Source organism: Serinus canaria, chromosome 9, assembly GCF_022539315.1.
Source record: "Serinus canaria isolate serCan28SL12 chromosome 9, serCan2020, whole genome shotgun sequence".
Taxonomy (NCBI): domain Eukaryota; kingdom Metazoa; phylum Chordata; class Aves; order Passeriformes; family Fringillidae; genus Serinus; species Serinus canaria.
The window spans coordinates 7,280,729-7,304,961 of record NC_066323.1 but is presented as its reverse complement, the minus strand read 5'-3'; the positions used below and the strand labels follow the sequence as shown (position 1 = coordinate 7,304,961).

Genomic DNA, 24,233 nt, shown 5'->3' with positions numbered 1-24,233 from the left:
TGTGTGCAGGCACAACAATGCTGCAGTGCATTGATGTTTCTGGCCTCTACAGCTCTGAGGAGCTGGTAACCACAGCCCTCTGTCCCTGCAGAGAGCAGACAATTCCCTGCAGCCACCTCTCTCCAAGAGGGAGCAGAAGATGACTCAGGAATCCCACCCATCCATTCCTCCCCCCAGCCATGGCAGCATCTGGAGCTCACCCACGCATGGGAGGTGAACCCACGGAAACGTTTTTGGGGGTGGATGTCCCCAGGGGTGATGTGCTTGTCTGTTGTGAAGCTTTAGGAGTGTGCAAGTCCAAATCCATTTGTGGGTGCAAGTTACAGTAAACAATCAGCAGAACTTGTCAGAAGAAAAGTTAAAATAGATGTAACTGATGTGTGAAGGCGTGTTTTACCCAGCTCTAAATCCTGTTGGCTGTGTGAGTAGAGGCAGGTAGTAGATTAACTATGCAGCTCAGAGACCATTACGGCTTGCAGAGGAACAATTAGTCCAGATTTTGCATTTTATGAAATTGAGTCTTTTATAAAACTTACAGCACAGCTAACGACAGAGGTTTCTTCAAATGAGTATTTCCTACAGATCTTTGTCACTTGGGGTTTGCAGCATCTTGCCAGGATATGAGAACCTAAAAATGTAAAAGGCAATATTTCAGCAAAAATTAAACCCACTGGTTTATCTTTACCATCTGTGTGAAGTGTAAACAGAGAGAATAAATAAATAAGTACTGAAAAATACATTTGTTTTAAATAAGTGCGAACAAAGGGTTTGACACATTTGCAGTATGTAATGCTGGTTTTAAAACATGATTTCAACCACCTGACACATTCAATTAAATACAGAAAACTCTCCAGGTTGTATTTGCATTCTGGAAGAGCAGCTACAAAAGAAAGTGTAAGTGCAGCAAATCGTTCTGAAAATAAACTGATTTGAACAGAGAATGAGTTCTCCCTGAAAGGCTGCAGCACCACTGACTTTGTAGTATTACTTGAAAAAGCTGCAAGTATCTTATTTTTCCCCATAAAACAGATTCACTTTGGGAAGGGCAGACTGACAGTTTGATCTACCTTTCCAGGGAACCATGAGAGAAAAAAAATTGCTTCTAGGAGCAGAAATTTTCGGTAAGGCCTCTTTTTTTCTCCAATATTCAGGGAAATTCCTAATGCAGTTCATAATCTTAAAAAAAAACAAAACAAAACAAAAAAAAAACCTGCAGCAATAAATGATGGAAGAAAACCAAATCCCTTTTCCAAGCAGTGACACTGCCACTTTAATAGTTTCCCACTGTACTTAGGGTTAGTTGCCAGAGAAGCCTTGTTCAGCCTATTTGGGGGCCCCATGAAATGCTGCAAGCGTTACTGAAATGAGCACTTGTCTTTTGTTGAGCTGCATGCTAGCACCATACAGTGCTGAGCTGATAAATCCACTTTTTCTAACACAAGCATTTTTCAAACAAAACTACCATGAGACTGATGAGTAATGCCAGCTTGCCAAAAAAAAAAAAAAAAAAAGACACACACCCCTCGCAGGCGCTGCTGACACTGACAGCTGTTAAATTCACATATTCACAAAATGAGATGGGTTACATAACTGGAAATTACAAGAGCGACTCACCAGCGAGAGGAACTGCTAAGCAAGGCATCACTGGGGCTTGGGAAGGAATAAATCCCACATTTCCATGTGTACTGTCCCACTGAAAGCTGGGATAAAGCTGTGCCTTGAGCACACAGAGGTTGCTGGGCACTCCTCACCGTGCATCATCAGGCTGTTTGTAGTTTGTTCAGTGCTGGGATTTTTTTTCAGCAAAGTGAGGATGCATGTGGAAAAAGGATATATTAGTTCTGCTATGTATGCTATAACACAAGGGTAGTTTAAAAGCCCAAATGTCACATTTTGCAAGGCATGATGCAAAAACTCTAAAAGGTTTCTTGTCAAATCTTGAGCAGCTGAGGGCAATGGAGAAGGCGAAGTGCTGAGTTAGGTTTGACAAAGCCTAGGGAGCTTTTAATTTGCATCAAATTTTTCAGATATATAAGCAATTTGCAAAGGTGTTGTTTGTATCATTCTCATTGCATGGCCATAGAGCTGAGCTCTGGAGAAGGTCTGTCATCTTCCCATGCAGGACAGGAAGGCAGTGATACCATGTCACCCCACCACCACATCACCCGCCTTTAGTTCTAAATTGGTTTGAAAACTTTGACAAAAGGACCTGGTTCTGATAGGGCCATGGGGCAGATGATGGAGGAAAGGCACCATTAAGGGCTCCTGAGGAATGGCAGGCTGGGGAGCTGGTGGAACAGCTCAGGAGAAGGAGAAGTGAGGGAAGATGGCAATGTCTGCACAAGCTGCCAGGCCCTCACATGTTGCTAAGATTGCCAGAAATGAGGTTCTAAAGGGGGCTAATCTGGACATAAATCAAAGCAGAAAACAATGGATGTCTTTATGAATAGCCATAATAAAAAAAATTCCAGTAATTAAACCATCATTAACATTAAGCTAAATTTTATACATTCAAAATTATCTATGCTTCAATTTTTTCTGCTCATGGCTGAATTAATTCTTCTTACATAGTAAGAGGGTTTTTATTGTTATAAAAAACACACCTTAAAGCTTTTTTTTATAAGCAAGTTTATCAAACAAGAAATAAAGATAAAATGACAGCTAAATGCATAAAGTTCCATGTACTTTATCATGTTATCTATAATAAACTAGGCTAATGCAAAATCAAGATGCACAGACAAATCAGGAGAAAAAAAAAGAAACACAGAAATGAATGCTTTGAGAGTGATGTCACCTAAGCTGGTGTGTAGGTACAGTCTGCTGCGTAGGAGAGCAGTGAAAGCATAAACAGAATACTAGATGTGCATTAAGCCACAAACAGAAATAGCTGTGAACAATGGCAAAGTCTGGTTGCTCTTGGAACCTTAATGTAAGGAAACATCCTTATAAAAGATGAGACAATAGCGGGTCTATAAATGACAGCCCCGTAGGCAGGGAAGGATTAAGAACTTCCTATAGTTCCTAAAGTATCAACCTATATTGTAACCCTTCCACAAAGGCTGCCTTAAGTGCTTTCTCTGAATTAGTCCACCCAGAATAGGAAAAAGCATCAGAATTAGTTTGACTTTTCCTCTGGACACCAGCCACACACTCTCGAGGCAGAGAGGAATAAGTAAAAGCAGACGGAAGCTCAGCACTTGTTTAGGACCTTTTGCCAGCACACCTTAAGTCCCAGTGCTCATTTGCCCTCCCTGCTTCCTCTAGAACCCAGAGACCTTTGCCAGCCCTGATCCAGGCCATGGCAATGTGCTGCTCTCTAAAGCTGAGCTTCTCTGTCTCTGCAGAGCACTGGCAATGCAGGCTTTGGGCACCAGCAAACACAAACTAGGCTGAAGCTTCAGTGTCCATTTATCACTTATATTTTCTTTGTTTTATTTTGAAGTGGGGATTTTGTGGTTTTGTTTGTTTGCATGGGTAATAAAAAACATTCATTTAACTGGGCATATGTTTAATTTGAAAACATTAACAAGATACATCCCAACACCTCATGGCCCATGACCTGGGACATATTCCTGCACAGCAAACATCCCCTGATCTTTCAGGTAGCAGATTACCCTCAGACCTCAAATTCTCTTGCAGACTGCCACATACTCTGCTAATACAAATTCAAATTGAAGACTATGGACATTACTATTTAATACAATTCCACAGACCAGCCACAGCAAACCTTCAAAGGCCTGAGGGGTTATCAGTGTCCATAGGACAGGGGCTGGGAACCACCACAGACTTTGGTGGTTCTGCTGGTTTATCTCTAACACAGCACTAAAACCATTCACATACATCCCTCTGGTGTATGTGAGCCTGCACTTCAGAGAGTTTCCAAGAAAGTCAAATGAAGCTGTGTGAGCACTTCACTGCACTGATGGAGAAGAATTGCCCACTGCAGCTGCTGCTAACAGGCACCTCTAGGCACTCCAAATGCTTGGGTGTGGATGAATTGAACAAGGTGAAGAGGTACAAAACATGCATGACCAGTAATCTTACAAGTAACATTTGTAGATTTGCAGCTGATTATAAATTCAATAGGATCTACAGAAGTCAATGCTAAAGAATTTGCAGCAAGTTAAAGCTCTTGAGATCTCCTTGTTGTTGCCTCTGCCAAAAATTCCTAATTCCAAGCTGGAGGCTTTAGCACAAATTTGGGGCAATTTTGGTCCAAAAGTTCCAGTGGAATAGTTCTATCTGTTTTCAGAAATGATCTCCTGTCAGTGGAACTTGGCCCTTGGGTGATGACAATACAAAGCAGATGTAAGTATATATTTTTTAAAAATGCTAAAAATTACACAGATGCTTTTGAAAATATTAAAGATTCACCATCCACCTATTTACAGTCCTGTTTTTAATTTTTGTTTTCTGAAAAACAAGCAAGTATTCTGATTCTCACCAAGGGCTATAAGTTTCATCTTCCCAAACTCAATCACAGAAGCCCTGAATCGACATGCTTTCTAATGGGAATAAATTCTTTTCAGCTGTTAAAAATCACCACCAAAAGCCAACTATTATTATTATTCAGGGTAGAATTAAATAGAGTCACCATGGATATCTGAATATGCAGGTGCAGGCCTTAAATTATTTTATGGCAAAATTCAGGCCTGTTTCTTATTCCTGGTCTTCAAACCTGCTCCCACTGGAGCAGATTATGATGACCCTATAAGAGTCAGGACCTTGGCCAAAAATCCATTGGTTTTGGGGGGCTTTCTGCAGAGTAAGGCCTCACTGCAAGTAAAAGTTAGATATTCTTGCTGTTGCAACCTGTGGGACTTCTCAGCAGTACACTGATGTTCAGCACAGCTCAGATGCTCTTTCTGACCTGTATTTTATGGCCCTGTCTCTGTGCATCTCCTCCAGCCTCAGGGGAACTGCTCAACTGGGAAGGAACCGGGAAGAAAACGGTCAGAGCCAGGCCCTGCCAAGCACACAAAGTGTTTGGGTAAGGTTCTCACTGCGCAATTTTTCTAAAACCGGAAGCAAATATTAAAGCTATTTTCTGCCTTCAGAGCAGTTTTAAATTCACTTAAAGTCTGGTAGCACTTTCCAGCTGGAAACTGGATTTTGCTCCTCGGTGTAGTTCCACTTACTCATCTGACAGCTACCAATTACTCGTGTGAGCAATGCACGAGGTTCTGTAGCAGTGGGGATAAAACACAAGAGCAAATCCACTTGCTCAGAAGGCCAAGTTTCTAGATTCAATAACAAAATCAGAACTCTGCAACAACAGCCCCTCCCTCCCACACATAGTTTGTTGCTTTAAATCTTACAGGAAAAAAATATCATGTTCTTTATGAATACCATTCTCCATGAATACCATGATCAAAATTTTTCCTACAAAAATACATAATCAGTTTTGTAGCTTTTCTACTTGTACTGCAAACCAGTAAAGGAAAACTCTGTGAAACTCTCACACTTTCATTTCACACTGTTCTTAGTGTTACCTAATTTCCCAGTTTAAAAATAGATTGCAGGGATTAAGAGACTTTTGAATCTAAAAAGAATGCACATATTAGGGAAATTACTACCTAAAGTAAATAGCCTACTTTAATAAGCAGTCTCCTAGTTTGTATGATATTAAGGAAAAAAAATCACTTCAGAGGCATGTAGTTTAACACATGTCAGCCAGCTTCATTAACAAGTTCAAAATCCAGAGGTCGATAAAATATTAGTTTGGTCTGGAATATGCAAAGCGCCAATTTTTTGTGAATTAATGTACTGAAGCACTTGATACAATGTTATTATGGAAGGAAAAAAATAGTGGCCAGAGGGGTTTATTTAAGGAATGGTTACTGCAAATAAAAACTTTCAACTAAAAAGGATTTTTAAAATTGTTTTTTAATATGCTTTTAATGACCTCTACTCCTCATACCTACCTCCTTGCTTCCCAAACTGTTTGTACTGTCCCCAATAACACTCAGTGGAAAGCTGTCGTTCCTGGCTAAATCCTTACTTAGGTTGGATGCTATGCCTCCGTTAGACAGGGTCACAAGGTCACAATCGATTTTGGAGGCCACCTGGAGAGTCCAGGCCGTGAACTGACTCAAAAAATTTATATCAGAGCTGGAATGGTCCACCTCCCAGGGCTCAGCCTGCGTTAACACCCCAACCGCAGGATGGAGCCTGCCAGGCCCAGCTCAGAGAGAGGCCAGAGTTGTTGACCCCGTTAGCTGACCTCTTCAAACTTCAGGAGAATTTTTCTGGCAGTTACCACGGTGACTGGGCACTCCAAGCTTATCCTTCTTACTGAAAAAAAAAAAAAAAAAAAAAAAAGGACGAAAAATTAAGAAGAAAAAAAAACGTTAAAACCTTCCTTGTAGGGATGTCTGTCAAGAATCAAATATGTAAAAGTTTTAATTGTTTGCTTCTCTCTTGGGCTGCTGTGGCTCTAACTGGTACATCTGATGTGAACATCAAGAAAACAGTTTGGCTGAAAGCATTTCAACTTGTGACGAAATAATGCTCCGTGGATTTAACGAGAAGCATTTCTAGTATCTGCTGGTGATCACAAGTGACATACTAAGAGGTTTATTGTGAAATAATGTTTATTTTTCTTTCTGTGTCTTTCTCCAAATTGCTACCATTTCTCACTGAATTGAAAAAAAGCTGAGACAAGGCTCAGGGAAAGGATTCTATGCTGCCTTCTGGTTTTTTTCCTTTTAAAAAGTATCTGCTTGGTGAAACATTAAGTATGCAGCAATACCTTGCTTTGGTCTCTCAGAAGAGACTGCATAACCTATTTAATGTACCATGAAATATTATTTAAGAGGAAAAAGCAAAAAAAAAAAAACCCCAAAAGTTGTCAGACATCGTTAGTGCTGGTTTTCTCAGGCACTTTGAACACTAATCACTTCACACATAAAATTTAGCAGGTAAGCAAGGTCTAGTGATGCTGACAGAAAACACTTGAAGCACATCAAGGGATCATAGAGTGCACTAGGTAAACAAGAAAACAAAGTGCACCCTTCATTTCTGAAAAAAGAAGGGGAAAACTGGTGCTTCTTAATTTCAGAGCAATCACATACTACATACAAAGCTTTTATGTAAATTTTCCTCATGCTCCTGTACTTGAAATAGCATCTTGCAAAAGGGAGCAGTGAAGAGTACACTGCATTATAGCTGGAAAAATCCTACTTAAGGGCTCCTGATGGCAAACTGTCAATCAGTATTCCCTGCTTGTTATGAACTGCTCATTTCTGGAGTACAGCTAAACAGAGGTTTAATGATTGAAACTTTAATGGCATTTTGTCTCACACATGGTTCTGAAGTATCTTCTGTTGTTTGAAGAGTTAAATATGGATATTCAAATTGCTGCTCAGCCACTGCTCTGCTCCTCCTGGGCTTCTCCAGTGGCAGTGCTGAGATGGCAGAGGGGACGAGCTGCTGAGTTGCCTCTCACGGGAGGAGATCACACAGACCCTATGGACACAAAAATAAAGTAGGAGGTTTGGGTGTGCCAAGCAAAAGGCACAGAACTGATCTTTTGTTCCAGACTTACTTTTCATTTCTGCTGGAAGGATGAGGAAAAGGCAGTCCAGCATACGTGTGTTAACTAACATTAAAAAAAGTGAATGCGAGCACAGTACAGGACCTTTCTCCTTTCAAAACTGATTCAATTGCTTTGAAATATCATATGCCTCAATGCTAAATAGATACATAGACACGTAATAATATTATTTAGCAATAGTGAATTAAACATGAAAACTATTTAAATTAAAAACACTTAAAGATTGTTTCCCTGTTATTAAGGATGTGTTAGAAAAAGGCTAACCCTCTCATTAGGAGATGGATTTTTTCATTTGTGTTTTTGTTATGGATACACAAGATGTTTTTATACTTTCTCTTTTATTCTCTGCATGTAATAATGTAAATTGAAACAATCAGATGACTGATCAATACGCTACTGGGAAGAAAAAAATGTTTGCTAAATTCTATTTCTTCTCTTTCTTTTTGAACAACACTGTATATATAATCATGTTTCTTTCAATTAGATACCATGATTTATGAAGTCATGCTCAGAGCTAGCCAGGTTGTTGACTCAGATTAGAGCTATGATGCCAGCTCATTCCCTGGTGACAAACACTGACTGTCCTTCCCACAGCCAGGCACCCCTGGCAGCTTTATGAAAAGACCTTGTGGTTGGCACAGTGCTGAGCAGGAAATGAGGTCCTCTCCGGTTCGGGACAGAGATGACTGGAGCTACAGAAAGCTGTAAAGCAAAATCAGCATCTCCTGAGTCACAGGCTTTAAGCTCTGGTGGGCCCCGCAGTTCCCAGGGTGACCTGGCCACCAGCGCTGCGTCTCCCACACCCCCCCAGCCCCCACCAGTGCCCAGGGGAGCACCCTGCACACGCTGGGCTGCCATGCCATGGGACTGCTTTCCTGTGGGAGAGGGGAACAGAGGGCACTGTGGTCCCCCACTCTCCCCATGTGCCTCAGCCTGGTGCTCAGCACCCTCCTCAGGGAATCCCTTTCTCCCTCATCCCTACCACAGAAAATTTTGGCACGCTGTGTGGTGTTTTTCAATATCACAAGGTTTAATGTCAGCCTATAGCTTGGGGATCTCTGTGTGGCCTATCCTCCTTCAGGAATTTCACATATAAATCCCTGGCAAGCAGGAAATCCCTAAGTCCTGGTAGGAAGCTGTTTACCATGTTTGCCTCAGCACAGACAGCTGCAGACCACAGAGCATCTTGTCTTGTAGGTACCACTACAACCCAGACACCTGGACCTGAAATAGGGAACTTGCCCCCCTTCCTCTGAGATCTCTGAGACAGAAAGTGAGCTCCTGGAATGGGGTTGGAAACTCCTACTGAATTCATGGAGTAGAACTCCCTGATCTTCTCTGTGTAACACTTTCACTCCAAATTCCCTCAATGCCATTGAAACAATAATATTTAGACCATTTGGGGCTGAGATTATTGCTTTAATAAATTGGGTTTTTATTGGTTCATTGTGGCAAATAAGCCCCCGATTGATTTTACTCCTAATCAGCATGAAGAATGCATTCCGCTGTAATTAAATCCCGTGTAACTGGGCACTCTGTGTTCGCTTGTCTCTTAGCTTGCAGTGGCATGAGATACAGCGCATCAAACGCTATCCTCGCCACGATAGGCACTCTGCCAGCCCGAGGAAGGATGATGCTCGCCTTCAGCGTGCTTACAGTGGCTATGGCTGGAGCGCGTTTGGAGCAGCGGGCAGCGCTTGGGAGACGTAGGAAACTTATGAGAGGAGGAAGATGGCCAGGGATAAGGTCCTTTCCCTCGAGGAAGGTTTGACCCCCCCCGCCTCTGAAAAGACTGCGAGAGAGGCGGGAGCCGCTGGCCCTCCCGCTTTCCCCAAGTCCCCACAGCCCCGGCCCGGTTCCGCTGCCGCTCCCGGGGGCTCCGGCCGGGGCGCCCAGGGCAGCCGGGTCCCCTCGGCCGGCGGGAGCGCGGCCGGGCTGCCAGGCGGGCAGTTTTGAAGAGTCGATCTTCATAATACAAATCCCCCGGCTTCGCCTCCCCGCCAGCGGCGCGAGCCAGCTTTTTAATTGAATCCCGGGGATTTGGCCGCAGCCGAGAGCCCCGGTTCGGGCCCCAGCGCCGTGGGTCCCCCCTCCCGAGAGCGGGACCGTCTCTTGAGGGCTGATCTCTCGCCTCTAAACCGAGGGAAGGGGGGGCTCCGGCGGCCTGGGGGAGCCCCCCGGCCCGGGCCCCCGGGAGGCAGAGCGCGGGCTCGCTGCACCCCGGGGCTGGGGGCGGCGGGGGGGCCGGGGCAGCTGGCAGGGCCGCGGCTGCTCCTGGCTGCTCCCGCCTCTGGCCCGGGCAGCGCTTTAGGGGGGGCTCAGGCCGGATCCTGCCCATTCTATACGTTAATGCTCTTTTCTCTCCGGCTGCAGGGAAGCAGGCCAGCGGATAATTACCCCTCACTGCAATCCGCAGAGCTGGCCTAATCCGAAAGCTCAAGTGCCCGTAAGTAAAACTTCAGGAAAAGTTATTGAAACTGACAAATACAGGGTGACAAATAATCAATAAAAGCCCAGTCCCACATCCTTTATTGTTTCCAGGCACTAACAGCAAGTAATGAAACCTCGGCGAGGACGGGGGAGGGAGCGGCACGGACCGGACGCTGGGCTGGCTCCTGGAAAGCCCCCAGTGAAAGAAGCCCAGGGAAGAACCCGGCAGGATAAGGGGGACGATCCGGTCTCCATGGGGGACAGGAAAATGCCACCCTCCCAGCACCCCCTCTTCCCCAAGCCCTCCCTGCCGGCCGGGGCCGGGGCGCTCCGGATGGGCGGGCCGGGGAGGCTCCTGCCCGGTCGGGAACTTCTGCCCGAGCCTGGGGGCAGGGACGCCCCGGAGCCCGGTGCCACCCAGCAGCCTCGGGCCACGCACCTACTTCACGCACCGCACAAAAAATCGGGCGCTGTGATCTGCGTTCTGAAATCTCTAACATCCCTGAACACCCAACGCGCTCCTTCTCATTAGCATCTCGGCCCCCGATTTTCCACGCCGCAGTTTCTAAAGTTTCAGCGAAGGACGCGGGGCAAGATAAATCCGTGCTGTCGTTTCTCTCCCTTTCTGTCTCTCCAAATTAAGTTTTGATCTATCAGTTTAAACACTGGCCAGAAAGTTGATTCACTTTCTGTTAGGATTTCGGGTTAAACCGGGGGCTCCTCCAGTGTCTTTAAGCTTTTGAGCTGTGTAAATGAACTGCAGTGTCACATAATCGATGGGGAAAACTCAGCTGTCACAGATACGAAAGCAGCCTCCTGCCACAGCAATAACGTGATTTGGCATTTCAAAGTTTGGAAACGTGCTGTCTGCGCGTCCGGGGCTCGGGGAGGAAGAGGGACGGGGGCGATGCTCCGGGGCGGGCGGGAGAACAGCCCCCAGCCACGGTGGCCCCCGGCCTCGGCAGCTCCAAGAGCCGGCGCCCCGCACCGCGGCACCCGCTGCCGCTCCACTGCCGCTCCCTCCCTTCCCGACACACGCTGCGAAAGTTGTTTCCCAACTTTGGCGTTAGGGGAGGGTTGACCCAGAACAAATCTCAGTGTCTCGGTGGCCTTTCCAAAGCGGCCGTGCCCCCCCCGCCCCGAGCCTGCGGGACGTGCCCATCTGGAGCACGCACCGTGAGAGCAACTGCGCCGCGTACAGCCACAGCGGCCATCAGTCACTAAAAGCCACACGCTTCACTGGACCGGGGATAAAACGAAGTCCTGGTGACGCCTGGTTAAACCACTGACCCTCTTGCGAGGGCTGGAGAAGGGGGGAAGGCGGCCTCCTCCCGACAAACGCAGCTTTGGGGGGCTTGGCGCGGGGCTCTGCAGGACCGTGCCCCTCTCCCGGAGCTGGCAGTGCTGCCCAAAAGGGGACTCGGCGCTGGTATTTTGGGGTGCCCCTCGGGGGAAAGAGGCACGGACGGGGAGGGCCCCGGGCAGAGCCCCCGGCCCGGCCGTGCCCCTGCGCGGCAGCGGGAGCGGCAGCTCCCGTGGGCACGGTGTTCCCTCCGAAATGGTTCTTTTTATATCGGCTTGGGTGGAAACACCAACCCGTGGGCAGGTTGTGCACTAAGCCGCGGGGTAAACACTGCCCTCTGACCCCAGTCCCTGCTGCACACCTCGATTTACCCGTACACATGCGCAGGAAAACAACTCACGCAGCATGTTCAGATGCTTTCTGGAAGGGGACGGCTTTGGTTTCAAATTAGGAAGCTCTCTCAGATGAACGATAAACTGCGCTTTGGTCAGGCTATGGTGTTTAATCATATCTTTGTGGTTTTGTCCTCACCAAAAAGAGCCCCGGAGGCTCAGTCAAGAGACAGGATTTCAGGCAGTTTGATTTGGCATAAGGAAACTTTGCATTTGTAATATTATAAGACTCCAAAGGGGGAAAATGAAACCTCTGTAGCTGAGACAAGAAGTGTGCCTAAGTGCCACTATGTTTCAATCCCCATTCGGATATAATTTAAGTCTTCTCTGGCTTACAGTAATATGCTCTCCAACCTTGGGGCTATGCAAAAGGGGGGATTAAATGAGGCCGAGTTTATACACTTATATAATTTAGGGGTTTCGCTGTAGCTGTAAAATGACAATTGGTACATGTGTAGTGCAAAAGAGCTGAAATCCCATCCAGGGACCAAGTTGGTTATTTCTGAAGGAGCTGTCATTTCCAGCAGGGGGGCACAATGAGAAGGCCAGGAGCAACGGAGCTCTGATCTCCACCAAGGAGAGATAACCACCTGATTAAAATGGAGCTCTTGTTCCCTCGTTACTCGATCGTCGTGTGAACTTACCTTATTTACAATTATAGGCAATGAGTGAGTCACCCAGATTGTAATACACCTATAGCTTTGGGTTTACTCCTCCCTTTGTTATCGAGACCATCTCTCGGACAGATTTCTGGACCACTCATAGCATGTGAGCACAGAAACGCTCTGAAGGAGGGAGGGATGTGGATGTGTACGTTCCCTGCAGTGCGAGCGCAGCGCCTTCACCCTCCCGCACGCCCCCGCTGGGAAGTGAGCGGGAGGCCGGGCCCAGCAGAACCAGCCTGTGGAAATCAGGATGTTTACAGCACACAGACACGTGTGAACACCACCAGAAAGCGAAGGGACAAGAAGGCTTTAGGTGAAGGACTATTTTGTACTGCACATCTGGTATTTGCTCATTTTCCAGGTGAACCCAGGCACGGCGGCTGCTGCAGGGCACCCCCTTCTTTGGTCACTCTGGAGCCCAGGTGTGCACCGGTGGCACCAGACAATGATGCACCTCTACACTGAAATGTAACGCACTTTGTTCTCCATTTTAATATTAAATGGTGCAGTGTTTGCCAGATTATTATCCCACTATTGCTTGTGCATTTGTCTCTTATGTCTAGTGCCTGTCATTACACAAAGCGTTTTGAAGAGCTAATTTCAAAAGACAGAAAGTCTACACTTACTATAAAAGTCATTAAATTAGCATGACAAGCATAAAGTTCCTAGGTTATAATTTGGTTATAGATCTGAAATCTTCCCTGCTTTCTCTCTCCATTTGAAGGATGAAGGCTGAAGCGAGGCAGCGACTCGAAGTTAGGACAATTGAGCTGTCGATTGTTTGGTGGAGAAACAGGGAAGAGATGCGGGCTCCAACAACACCTTTTTGGCAGAGCAGTGGGTGACAAGAAAGAGTTCTGATTTTCTCTCAGGTCTCCCAGCCACCAGAGAAAGGTGTGATCAGATGGTCTTCTACTACAACAGGTGGGAGGAAAAAAAAAAAAAAAAAAAAAAAATCTCGATGCATTTCTCGTCGATTAAAATGTTGCTGGAATAGCAGGACGCGTGGCTTTTATATCCCGCTAAATGCTAAGATGGGAAGATGTGTTATAAAAGCCGCCATTGGCTGTTTCCCCTAAGGCTGCAACATCCCCTTCATTTTAATCGCTTCTTGGTTTCGGAAGAAAGCCGTGGAGAGGAGGGGGGAGCTCCTTTCCCCAGCTCCCCATGCATCTGCAGGGACAGGGGACTGCAGGAAGCCCCGGTGATGCCAGGAACGGCAGCGTGGGAGCGCCCGCTCTGCCCGGCCGGGCATCCTCTCCCTGACACGTTGCATTTCCACAACGAGAAAATTAGAGAAGGGACGGGGCATTCAAACGCGGTGCTCACAGAAGAGGCTGCCCTAGTAGTTATTTAGTCTAAAAATCTGCTGTCAACTTTTTTTTTTTCTTTTTTCCCCCGTCAGGATCAGCGAGGTGCGTTTCTTTGCGCTGGTTGGTTTGCTTTTAACCAGGCATGCTGCGAATTGTGGAAGCTTTCCATTTACCTTTTCTTCTTTAAGCGTTTTAATTATCATCACTGACCTGTTGGGCATACCTACAGTATCAATGTCCCTTTTACATCGCTGCCTTCTCTTTCTCTGCATGTTTCTGCTATTTAACACTTGCTACCTTTGCCATTAGAGTCCTAGAGTGACCCCCATGGGTATCTTTGAAAGAAAGACCCTCTGCATTCCAGCACTGCCTCCTTACCCAAGTAATAGCAAAGGGACCATTCAGACACATGGACCACACTGAAGCATTAATTAGGCTGATGAAATCCATAGAAATGTATGGATTCAGCATAATCGAGTTTCTTCTGCTGACTATAGTTAAGGAATACGTGAGCAGCTGGGAGAATAGAAAGTACTGTTAGGGTGAAGTCATGCATGTAATTGAGTATATTTAACATAACCATTTTAATGATCGGTGATTAAAAGTGCGTCTACTTAAATTGTATACCTCTGCAATTTGTCCATATCAACTTTAGAGCGCACACAAAGAAAAGGTCGTCATATAAATTTATAAACAAGATCCCTTCCTAGCTACACATGACTCGAGCTGGAATGATAACTCAGTAGCAGCGAGGGGGGAAAGGCCTTTCGCGAGAAAATAGCTACGCCAGTACGATATTAATTAATCACTGGTTTGGCCCCTTTTCTCTGTTGTGCAGTCACGGTATTAGAAGTGCATAATAAGTGAGTTTTCTTTTCATCCGTAATTATTTATAACAATCAGATCACTCGGGAAAAAAAAATCCCTGAGTTTCTTTCCAATATTAAAGGAGTATCTTTTCCCTCTCTTAACAATAGTGTGTGTATGTGTGTGTGTGTGTGTGTGTGTGTGTGTGTGTGTGTGTGTGTGTGTGTGCATACACATGTAGTCAAATAGAAGATTTAGCTTTTTGGGCTTGCTTTTTTTTGTTGTTGTTGTTGTTGGTTTTTTTTGTTTGGTTTTTTTTTTAATCGACAGAAACGTTGCCGGAGATCCAGCAAAGAAACACTAAACGATTAAACTTCTCCTGATGCTAAACTTGCACGCGGAGAGGTTAAGGACTAGAAACATGGACAGTGTTTGGGGGAGCCGTAGTTGATAGGCACGGCCGTGTCTCCTCGCTGGAGACCCCTGAGAATGGGAAATTAGCAGTCGAAATCTGCTAGTGGGGACTGGATCCCACAAAGCCCACGCGTTGGGAAGGCTGAGTGTCTCTCTCTCGCCTATTCAATCTGCCCAGGCTGGTTGCAGCGAATAAATAGAGTCATTGTGGAGCCCATACACAAACCGACCCAACTCCCTCCCCCACCCCTTCTCGCCCTCCCCCCCGTCCCTTTATGCTTAAACGCACACAAATCTGCAGCCGCTTTGCACTAAGAAGAGCCCAAAGTTTTCTTCCCTTTACTGTACAACGCCTGTGGGAAAGGTTTATTCACACGTTTGGAATATGTACTTATGTCGCAGAGACGGGGGTTCACGCTGGGTGAGGGCAAACAGGAGCCTGCCAGGAGCAGGACCCATCCTGCCCTCGCCCCGCCGGGCGGGCGGGCGTCCCTGTCCCCGCGGAAGATAACGGTTCAAAGTAGCCAGATGCATTAAACAGCCACAAAAGGGGCCAAGAGGGATGGGGGGCGGGGGATGGGGGGAAGATTCACTCAAGTTTCTGGTGGAAAACTTAAATGCTGCCGTCTCTCCCTCTCCCAGCATCGCTGCAAGGTGAAATCCATTTGGCCGCGTCCCTCCCAAGCAGCCGCAGCCCGGCGGGGCGGGCGGCAGCCCCGCGCCCGGGGAACTCGCTCCGTGCAAGAGAATTTGCAGCCTTGAAAGCATATTTTTCTTCCAGCTATGGTGGCACTTAGATGATAATGTAGGCAATGAAACTGGGGAGATTTATATCTTTTGGAAAGTAGGACGAGCCAGATGGTAATAGCGTCATTAACAAACAAACTTAGGATCTGCAAGTGAAGCTTGAAATTGGGAAAGAGATCTGGAGAACAAAAGAAGCTGCTGTTGAGGGGGGTGGGTGGGGGGAGAAGAGTCCCTCTTCTACCGGCCAAATCTAAGAGCACATTCTGGAGGGGCTGCTCCTGCCCAGCACTAGATAATAAACGACGGCTTTTTCCTCCCCCGTTGTGACTGAGAAAGGACAGAGAAAACTTTTGCAATAGGCAAATGTGGCATTTATTTATGTGTAACCCTTTGTAGTCTCAAGTGTCCCAAATGGGCCTTTAATTCAAATCCCTAGTTTGATACGGAGGGATCGCTTCTCCCAAGTTTATTTTAGAGAAACAAAGCGCCGCTTGTGGAAGTTGAAGGGCCAAAAGTTCAGTAATTATTTTTTTTAATTAATAGCAACGAATAAATATTAAAGGTTAAACTTTATTTGCTGTGAGCATGGAAACATCTGAGGGATTTATTGTGTCTTCGAGTCTTTTTTTTTTTTCTTTAACCCCCTCGAAAACCACTCATTCTTTGCTAGAAGGCACCAACACAGCAGGGGCGAGGGTCCCAGAGCAGGCCGGGATGCGGGATGTTCAGAGAGACCCCTGGCCGGACTTCTCCCCTGCATCACCCTTCGGATTTGCTCTGCAAACCCGCTCCGGCAGGTTCTCGGTGTCCAGGGAAAAGGCCTTCAGCAGATTTACCCAGCTGAGAGTCCATAAACACCCGAGACCCACCAGCTCCAGGGCTTCAGCAGGAGGGATGGGCTGTGTGCCTCCGAAATTTTAACCAGTGTGTTCCCAAATGCCACAGAAATGTTTGGAGGTCTTTAGAAGATGCCCGTATCTTCTCCCTTCCAAAGTTGATGGTTATTAGATGATTAATGATTTAAAAGATGCCTGTTAACAGCCCCAAGTTGAGAGACCTGGACCCACGCTCTAAAGTAAAAATGTAACGTCGTGTTTTTTTTTTTTTTTTTTTTTTTTTTTTTTAATGTGCTGGAGATCTTTAAAAGCCCCGAGGACTTACCCTTAAGGCATTATTCAAAGAAAAAAACCTGAGACTGGCGGTTCGTCACAGGCAATTGTAAAGGGTTTCAAAGGACCGATCAAACGAGTTGGAGAGTAATCTACATTAAAGTCCGGATGGCAGTGTTACAACATGCACCTGCAGGGTATTTGCTATCCGTGCCCCTTACAGAGCTACAAATCACCATTAAAGAAAGCTGCTTAAGCTTCCTCCGCGCTTCTAGAAAGACTTACTCGGGCTCCTTCACTTTGATATTTATACATCTTGTTATTGATAAGTGTGGGGCTGTTCAGCTCTCCCTTCCCCCTCCCGGCCTGTCCTCGGGCACTTTTGCACCAGCCCCTCCCCGCCCCCACCCCGCGCACGGCTCCAAGCGGGCGTTCAGGCGGCCCGGCCCCACGAACGACACGAGTGGGCGTGGGGTTATCCCCCTCTCCCTGCCATGTGTCGGCTCCGGGAAAAGTTTCGGTTTATTTTATGTATGTAGTTTCCCCCAGGCTCTGTCACCAAGGCGACCGGGGCAGCACAGGCAGCATCGGCACGCGGGATGTCCCGGCGGATTTTCTCACAGTTGCGGGAGGCGCAGACATGGAAATGAGCTCATTGCGGGGGAGTGGCGGCCGCCTGGGCCGCCCCCGGCCCGGCACGGCCCGTCCCGGCCCGCTGGTCCCGGGGCTACGAGACTCGCTCTCCCCTTGACGGCATTTGGGGGAAGTCGCGCAGTTTCATCGCTGGCCGCGCAGAGCCCCGGAGCGGGCACAGTTAACCCTTGGCACGCCGCGGGGCCGCGGCTGCCGGTCGGGAGAGCCCTGGCGACCCCCGCTCCCTGCTGCGCCCCCTCTGCTCCCGCACTCCCTCGGGCAGCATTCAGTGGGCTCGGCGCTCCCCCCGCCAGGTGATGTCAGCGGGGAAAAGTAAAGTTGTAAGACAAACAAACAAGCCGGGAAAGCTAGGAGGGAAAAAAAAAAAAAAAAAAAAAATCAAGATTTTTCTACCCACTCGAGGCGAAAAAGCTCAAAGGTCAACAGGGATTCATCAACCGCTTCCCACGGCTGCAGGCATGGCGATACAATCAACTTGGATTTCTTTTTCGGGTAATTTTAGAGATCAGGTCTGTGTTTTCAGTACTTCCCTCGGGTGGGTTCTCGCAAACGAACAAACAGCGCACCCGTCGCAGGTGTGAGGCTGCGGTGCCCCGGTGGCAGGTGCCCCGCTGAGGGCCCGGCCGAGCGGGAGGGTTGCCGGGTCCCCCCGAGCCAGCGGCGGGGACCTGCACCTCTGTGCCCTGGTGGCTTCTGCCGCGGGCAGCTGGGGGAGCACACCGGCAGGGAGCAGAAAGGGGCTTCGCCGCGCCGGCGGCACAACAGGATTTAGGTGGCTTGTCAAAAATCAACTCATTAAACCTCACACACTAACGTAAGGGACAATACCTCGAATTTGGTGTACCTGCCTCATCTCTAGACAGCCCTGCCACCGCGGAGGGCTGGCACCCATGGCCCCGCCGCGTCCCCTTGCTCCCCCCCGCCCATGACGGGAGCGCATTGTTGGGGCCGGGGGAGCTGGACGGGCCGGGGGCCAGCAGCGCTGCCTGCGCCCACCGCAAAAGTTTGCCAAGTCAACTGCTCTCCTGGAACTGTCCTCGGAGAGGCGGCGGTGAGGAGGGGAGCGGGACCCGCCGCCCCGAGCGGCCCATCCCAGGCAGGGCGCCTCCAGCGCCAGGGAAAAAGCCGCGCAGCTGCGGGAGCGGGCGGCAGAGCGGATGCGCACCGGGGTGCGCCCCCCTCCGCCACAAGTCGCTCAACTTCTGCCTTGGAGCCCCGGCCCCGCAGCCGGGACAGGCTCCTGCTACTGCCAGGGTGGAGCGGCAGGGTTTGGGTCAGCGGGGCCGGGCAGAGGGCCCGAGGCAGGGGCACCCCAGGACAGAGGGTGGCACATCGTGGGGCGCCGCCCGGGGGCCCGTCCAGTACCCCCCGGCGCTGGCAGGCCCTGGCACCTCTCCTGCCGCATAACGGCGAGGGCAACTTGCAGCCGCCTCTTAACTTGCAAAACAAATCCCCGGTACGTTCCCAGGGCTGGCGAGAAGGTGGCGGCACCGCCGAGAGCCCCAAGCCCCCCGGCTGCCCCCGCCGGCCCGACACCCCCCGGGCCTCAGCTGATGGGGGGGCCCGGGGCGAGCGAGGGGCGAGCGCGCCTTGGGCCAAGCGCTAATTTGGTGTGTACGCTTAAGGCGGCCATCTGAGGGCTGGATAGCAACGAGGGGAAAGGGGTGTATTCGCGACTGGAAGATTTAGGTTGTTGCTAGGATGTGAGAACAAAAAATCTTCAATAAGTCGGGGAGGGGGGAGGACGGGGCAGAGGGGGAGGAAGGGGGGTTACAAGGTTTGTCACAGGGAAAAGTGCAGACATCTGCTGGAACTTCCATATCTAAGCTGTTCATTTACAGGAGCCAACTTCTGAAATCTCCACAATTAGATCTGCATTGTTCTTTCTCAACAACACTGCCTAGAAAGAAAAGGTCTTCTCTGTCGGGGCCAATCCAACGAAGCGTTTGACGTTATTAAATAATAAAGCGATTGTGATTTACATTGTTGTTCAGAAAAAGGGCCAATTATCCACTGTTATGTTGCCATAAAGATCATATTAACTCGAATTAGTAATCAAACAATATGCTAGCGTTAAAAGTATAGAGAGGACAACGCGACTGGTCTTGTTGCATCCTCACTTTTTCTTGTAAAACCAGAAGCATAAATACACTTGAAAGAGGCTCAGAAACTTCATCCTTAACGGAGGAAAAAGCGAAAGAGGTACCAGCGTTTGTGATTAATGGTCCTCAGTGTTGACTGTTTTCAATCAATTCAAAGCCACCCAAATCTCATATTGATTTTTCTGTTTACAAAGTAATTCTTCTTTCGAATATCACAGAAAATGTTTCACGGTACTCCGAGAACTAGGGCGATTTTTTAATGTAAAATCTTTTAGGATTTGGATTTTGGGGTCCTTTATGTTTGTTTTTCATTTTGTTTTGAGTTTGGGATTTTTTTTTTCAGACTAACGCTTTCTAAAGGCGTCTGAGTTCCAAGCAAAGACGAACCTCACTCCCACCAAAACGCAAACCCAGCCACATCCCTGCACTCCAGCAAATTTCCTCCGCCATAATCAAATAATTATTTTTATTAAAGCAGTTATTAGGTTTATAACTCATTTGCCACTTAAATTTGTGCAACCAACCAAGGCGATCTAAATAGGTTTGAGTTGCCCCTTGGGTCCGGGATGTAAGCGGTAAGAAGGAGGATTAATTATGGGTGTGTGCAGCAGGAGGACACAAAGGCTGTCCGGTGGCGCGGGGAGCAGCGCAGCCCCTTGCCTCCCCGAGCCCCCGACAGTCACCGTCACCCCCGGAAAAACTCCCCTGAGTTTGTGTTTGAGCCGCCGCGGGGCCAAGGCTGGGGCTGAGGACCTGCAACTTGTTGGCAGTAAAAAAGGCGCTGTCAGGTGATGATGCTCCGGCGCGTTTGAAACGTCCCGAACAAAGTGTAAACGAGACGTTTTTCATACAGGATTATCGATGTGATACGATACGATATGATATGATATGATGAAACGATACAGCAGCATCGATCTCTTGTCTCCTATTTGGACAAGGTCCATTCTTTGTGCGCGGGATGACGGGATCTGCCCCCTGGAAACGTGCTCCGAGCGTCCAGCGGCACCTGGCTGGTGGCTCTAATGTCATTTATTGCCAACACGTTTTGTTATCGGCTGGGGGTGGGGGTTCCTCGGAGCTCAGGTAATAACCGGGTAGCTGTCAGCTTCTCCCGTTTAGCACTACTCAGGCAAGAATGGCTTTGCCAAACTGTTCCAGGAGCTGATGCTATTTGTTACCACGATTAGGGGAAAAAAAGAACATTCACAGTAACGCGGGTTTCTATAAGCAAACGCCGAGCAATTTTCCTCAGCGCAATGCATCAGCAAGTATATCCAAAAGAGCTTAATCTACTTCTTGCAGGTTAGGTGCAAGAGAAATCAGCAAGGGCTGCTCCGGGATGCCATGAAAATCCCGGCTCATTGGCTTGGCCGCGATAGGACGAGGCACATCAAATCGAGGCGGAGAGGGACAGAATCAATCACTCCTCTAGGCTGAGGAGTGAGCCCTCGCCCTGGAAATAATTTCGAATAAAACTTGTGTAACCAAGTGTAACCTAGCTTACTCTGAGCACATCATCGAGAGCGTAAAAAAAAGTTTAAAAATATATTATGGAAATAAGCCAATAAAACAATCTGGACTGAATTAATAAGAGCGCAAAGTTTGTATCCATGTATAAGGATAATACATTAAACCAAAAGGAGACAGGTTATCTCTAAACAGGATTAAAATGCGTTCCTGTATAGGATTAGACCATCTCATCCTTTTAAAAACAGTGTCTCTCCTCCACCCCACAACACTTTATTATATATTAAAAAAAAAAAAAAGCAAAAAACTTTCCCCGTTAGAAGCACTTGGGAAATGCGTTTTATTAATCGAGAGCCTTTTTTTTTTCCTTGCAATCGAATGCAACTGATGGCCCTGAATAAGCCGCCTTGTTAGGAAACGGGCCATTTTTTAAAACCTGTGATCAAAACAGACCTGTCTTCAGAGAGAGCACAGCAGATTTAAATGTTGGTCAAAAGGAGTCACAACTGTTCATTAAAAGCAAACCCTAACTAGTGCTAATGTATAGCCATTTTGTGAGCTCAGGACTGTAGAAAGAGGCGAAAAAAAGTCTGAGAGTGTGAGCTGATGCCGTGCTGGCTGGCAGTGTGTGGTCTATTGTAGGGAATGTGCTTTTTCCACTGAACAGAGAGCCCCCCTCTTTTATTCCCCAGCTCTACTGCACCTGCACTGGATCAGGGAGCTACTGCCATTCACCACATCAACAGAGAAGACATCTCTGACAGCACTCAATTCATTACATTTCTTCCTGCTTTTCAAACCAACGCACAAAAAAAAAAAAAAAAAAAAAAAGTATTGCCAATCAGTGCCTGGGGTGCAGGGAAGAAATCTTACAATACTTTATATTCGCCGCTCATTTTGGATTTCATTAGTCAGAAAACTCCTCAGCCAGTTACAACTTTTCTTTCTTTCTTTCTTTCTTTCTTCTTTCTTTCTTTCTTTCTTGTCTTTCTGTTCTTTCTTTCTTTCTTTCTTTCTTTCTTTCTTTCTTTCTTTCTTTCTTTCGTTCTTTCTTTCTTTCTTTCTTTCTTTCCTCTCTCTCTCTCTTTTTTTTCTCTCTCTCTTTTTTTCTCTTTCCTTCTTTCTTTCCCTGCTTAGGGGGGCTGCTGGAAGTGGGAGCTGGGGCCAGTGCCACTCCCCTGCCTCGCCGGGGCTCCGCAGCCCCGGGAGTGGAGATGGGCCCATGCCGGGGCTCCCCAGGAGAGAGTTTATTCATAATTCATGGGAGCAGAGCAACTCTCCAGAGACCAGGGGAAAGCAAGGGCCGAGGAGCCCGAAGTATCCTGCAGTAGCTGCGGGGGGAGCGGGGTGCGGGGGTGTCACCGGGGGTGCCGAGCCAGGAGCGGCAGGGCCGGCGGCCACTGCGGGGAGGGGACGCGCCGCCCCCCCCTAACCCATGGAGAAAGTTGTTATCGGCCAAACTTCTCGAAAGGGACTCCGGGGAATTTGGGGGTAGCTTGGTTTCTTGAAGAACCGTTTTTCAGAAGCATTTGCAAGCGAAAGAAACCGAGCCGAGGGGTTTAGATTCAGGTATTTGATCTCGCCGGACCCAGACATCTAATTAGAGTGGCCTCAGCGATTGAAATGGTGTTAATTCCCATTGTTCCCCGCTCAGATCCCTTGGCCCTCCACCACTGGGATGCTGTCCTTTTCAAAATTCTAAATAAAAATATTTCTATTTGAAACAACAAAACAATATCTGTATTTCCCCTTTTTCTGGCCCATTTTCCTCCATCACAAGCAAAAGCAAAAGCAAACTCCTGAGTATTTTTTTTCGCAGACGCTGGCAAAGAATAACACCCCCTCTGTGGGATCTTAACAGAAATAAATCACAAGGAGCTCTTGCCTACCTGAAGAGTAGGAGGAAATCCGACTGTCTGCTTTCGGGTGTAAAGTGTGTATCGATAAGGAAGACACAGCCGACTCAGAAACGGGACCAAATTAATCTATGGGTTTCTTTAAATCACCCCCTGTTAGGATGTGTGCTTTGGAAATATTGATTCATTGCGACAGGAAAGTCGCAACTACTGTGTGTGCATAACACGGGGAGGACACGGAGCGAGAACCCGCAGCAACGTAAAGCCCACTCACGGGAGAGCCAGATTGCTTTTTAAGCTAAAACTAATAATTTCATAACTGATTCACATTCAATCTGGCGCCAATGACGTCACGGGGTATTAGCATACGAGGAGGGATGAAGCCAGTGTGGCTGGAGTTGATAAGGTGCCTCCTGAGGAATTCGCTGCTTGTTTTAATACATTAATTATTTCTCTGTCTTCCTCTACTTCTGCAATTTGTAAGAGCTTAAAGGAACCATCATTCCCAGCGATGCCAGAAGGACACGTTGGAGAGCTTCTCCCGGGGCAGCGGAGCCCGGGGCAGCGCGGGGATGAGCCCCAGCCCCGCTCCCGGAGCCCGGCCCGGCCGCCCTGCGGAGCGCTGCGAGAATTGGTTCTAAAGGAGCCGCCTCCGGCCCTGCGCGTCCCTACTCGCCCGAGTAAGGTCGGCCGGCCCGGACCGGCCGCCCCAGCGCTGGGAGCTTCCCGCAGGATGGGAGGCGGGTTGCAGGATCAAGCCCTCAGCTTGGAAAGCGTGTGAGTTGTGAGTGTGCGTGAGCGACTGTGAGCTGCTGTGCCAAGACACCCCTGCAGAGCCTTCCCGCGGGAAAGCCTCTGGAGAGGCCCGTGTCTTTCCAGCACCCGGTGGGATTTTCCCCCTACCCCTCCCCATCCCCATCCCCTGCCGTTAATCACGATTTTCTGGAGGAAAAAAAAAAAAAAAAAGGCGCCCACATTACGTCATCAGCCCTAACTGCTGCGGAGATGATGGGGTCACCGAGGACCCAGGGCGGGAGAGCCCGCGGGGGGCCGGGCCTCCCCTCCCGTTCCCTGGGGCAGCGGCCGCCTGTCCGGGAGCGGGAGGCACATCCCGGAGTAGCTGGACTCGGGACAGTGGGACGCGCTGTGGGGAGACGGCAGACAGCCCAGCTCCGTGCCCCGGGGCTGACACCTCTCCTGCGACGTCCCACTGCACCCAGAGCTCGTAGGAACCGGCGGCATGGCCTCTTTGGCCCCACCGAGCTCGGCCGGACCCCACGGAAGCGGCCTGGCAGTTCCCCGTCCGTTAGGGTGACCCTCAGGGACCCTCCAGAGCTGCGGCCGCCTCGCTCCTCTGAAGAAGGCAACTGCCTTGGAATGACCGCTCGGTGACTTGAGTCTGAAACACATTTGGAGGGA

At 48.4% G+C, this 24,233-nt stretch overlaps 1 long non-coding RNA gene across 1 annotated transcript in view; it reads right to left on the bottom strand.

Annotated features, from left to right (window-relative positions):
- Nucleotides 1-6,156: 6,156 nt before the first annotated feature.
- LOC103815318 (uncharacterized) overlaps nt 6,157-24,233 on the bottom strand; it is a 247,591-nt gene continuing 229,514 nt past the window's right edge. The window contains exons 4-5 of the long non-coding RNA XR_007778251.1: nt 7,303-7,467; nt 6,157-6,294 (exon numbers count right to left, since the gene is read on the bottom strand). This is a non-coding gene — a long non-coding RNA (uncharacterized LOC103815318). The remainder of the gene's footprint in view (nt 6,295-7,302; nt 7,468-24,233) is intronic.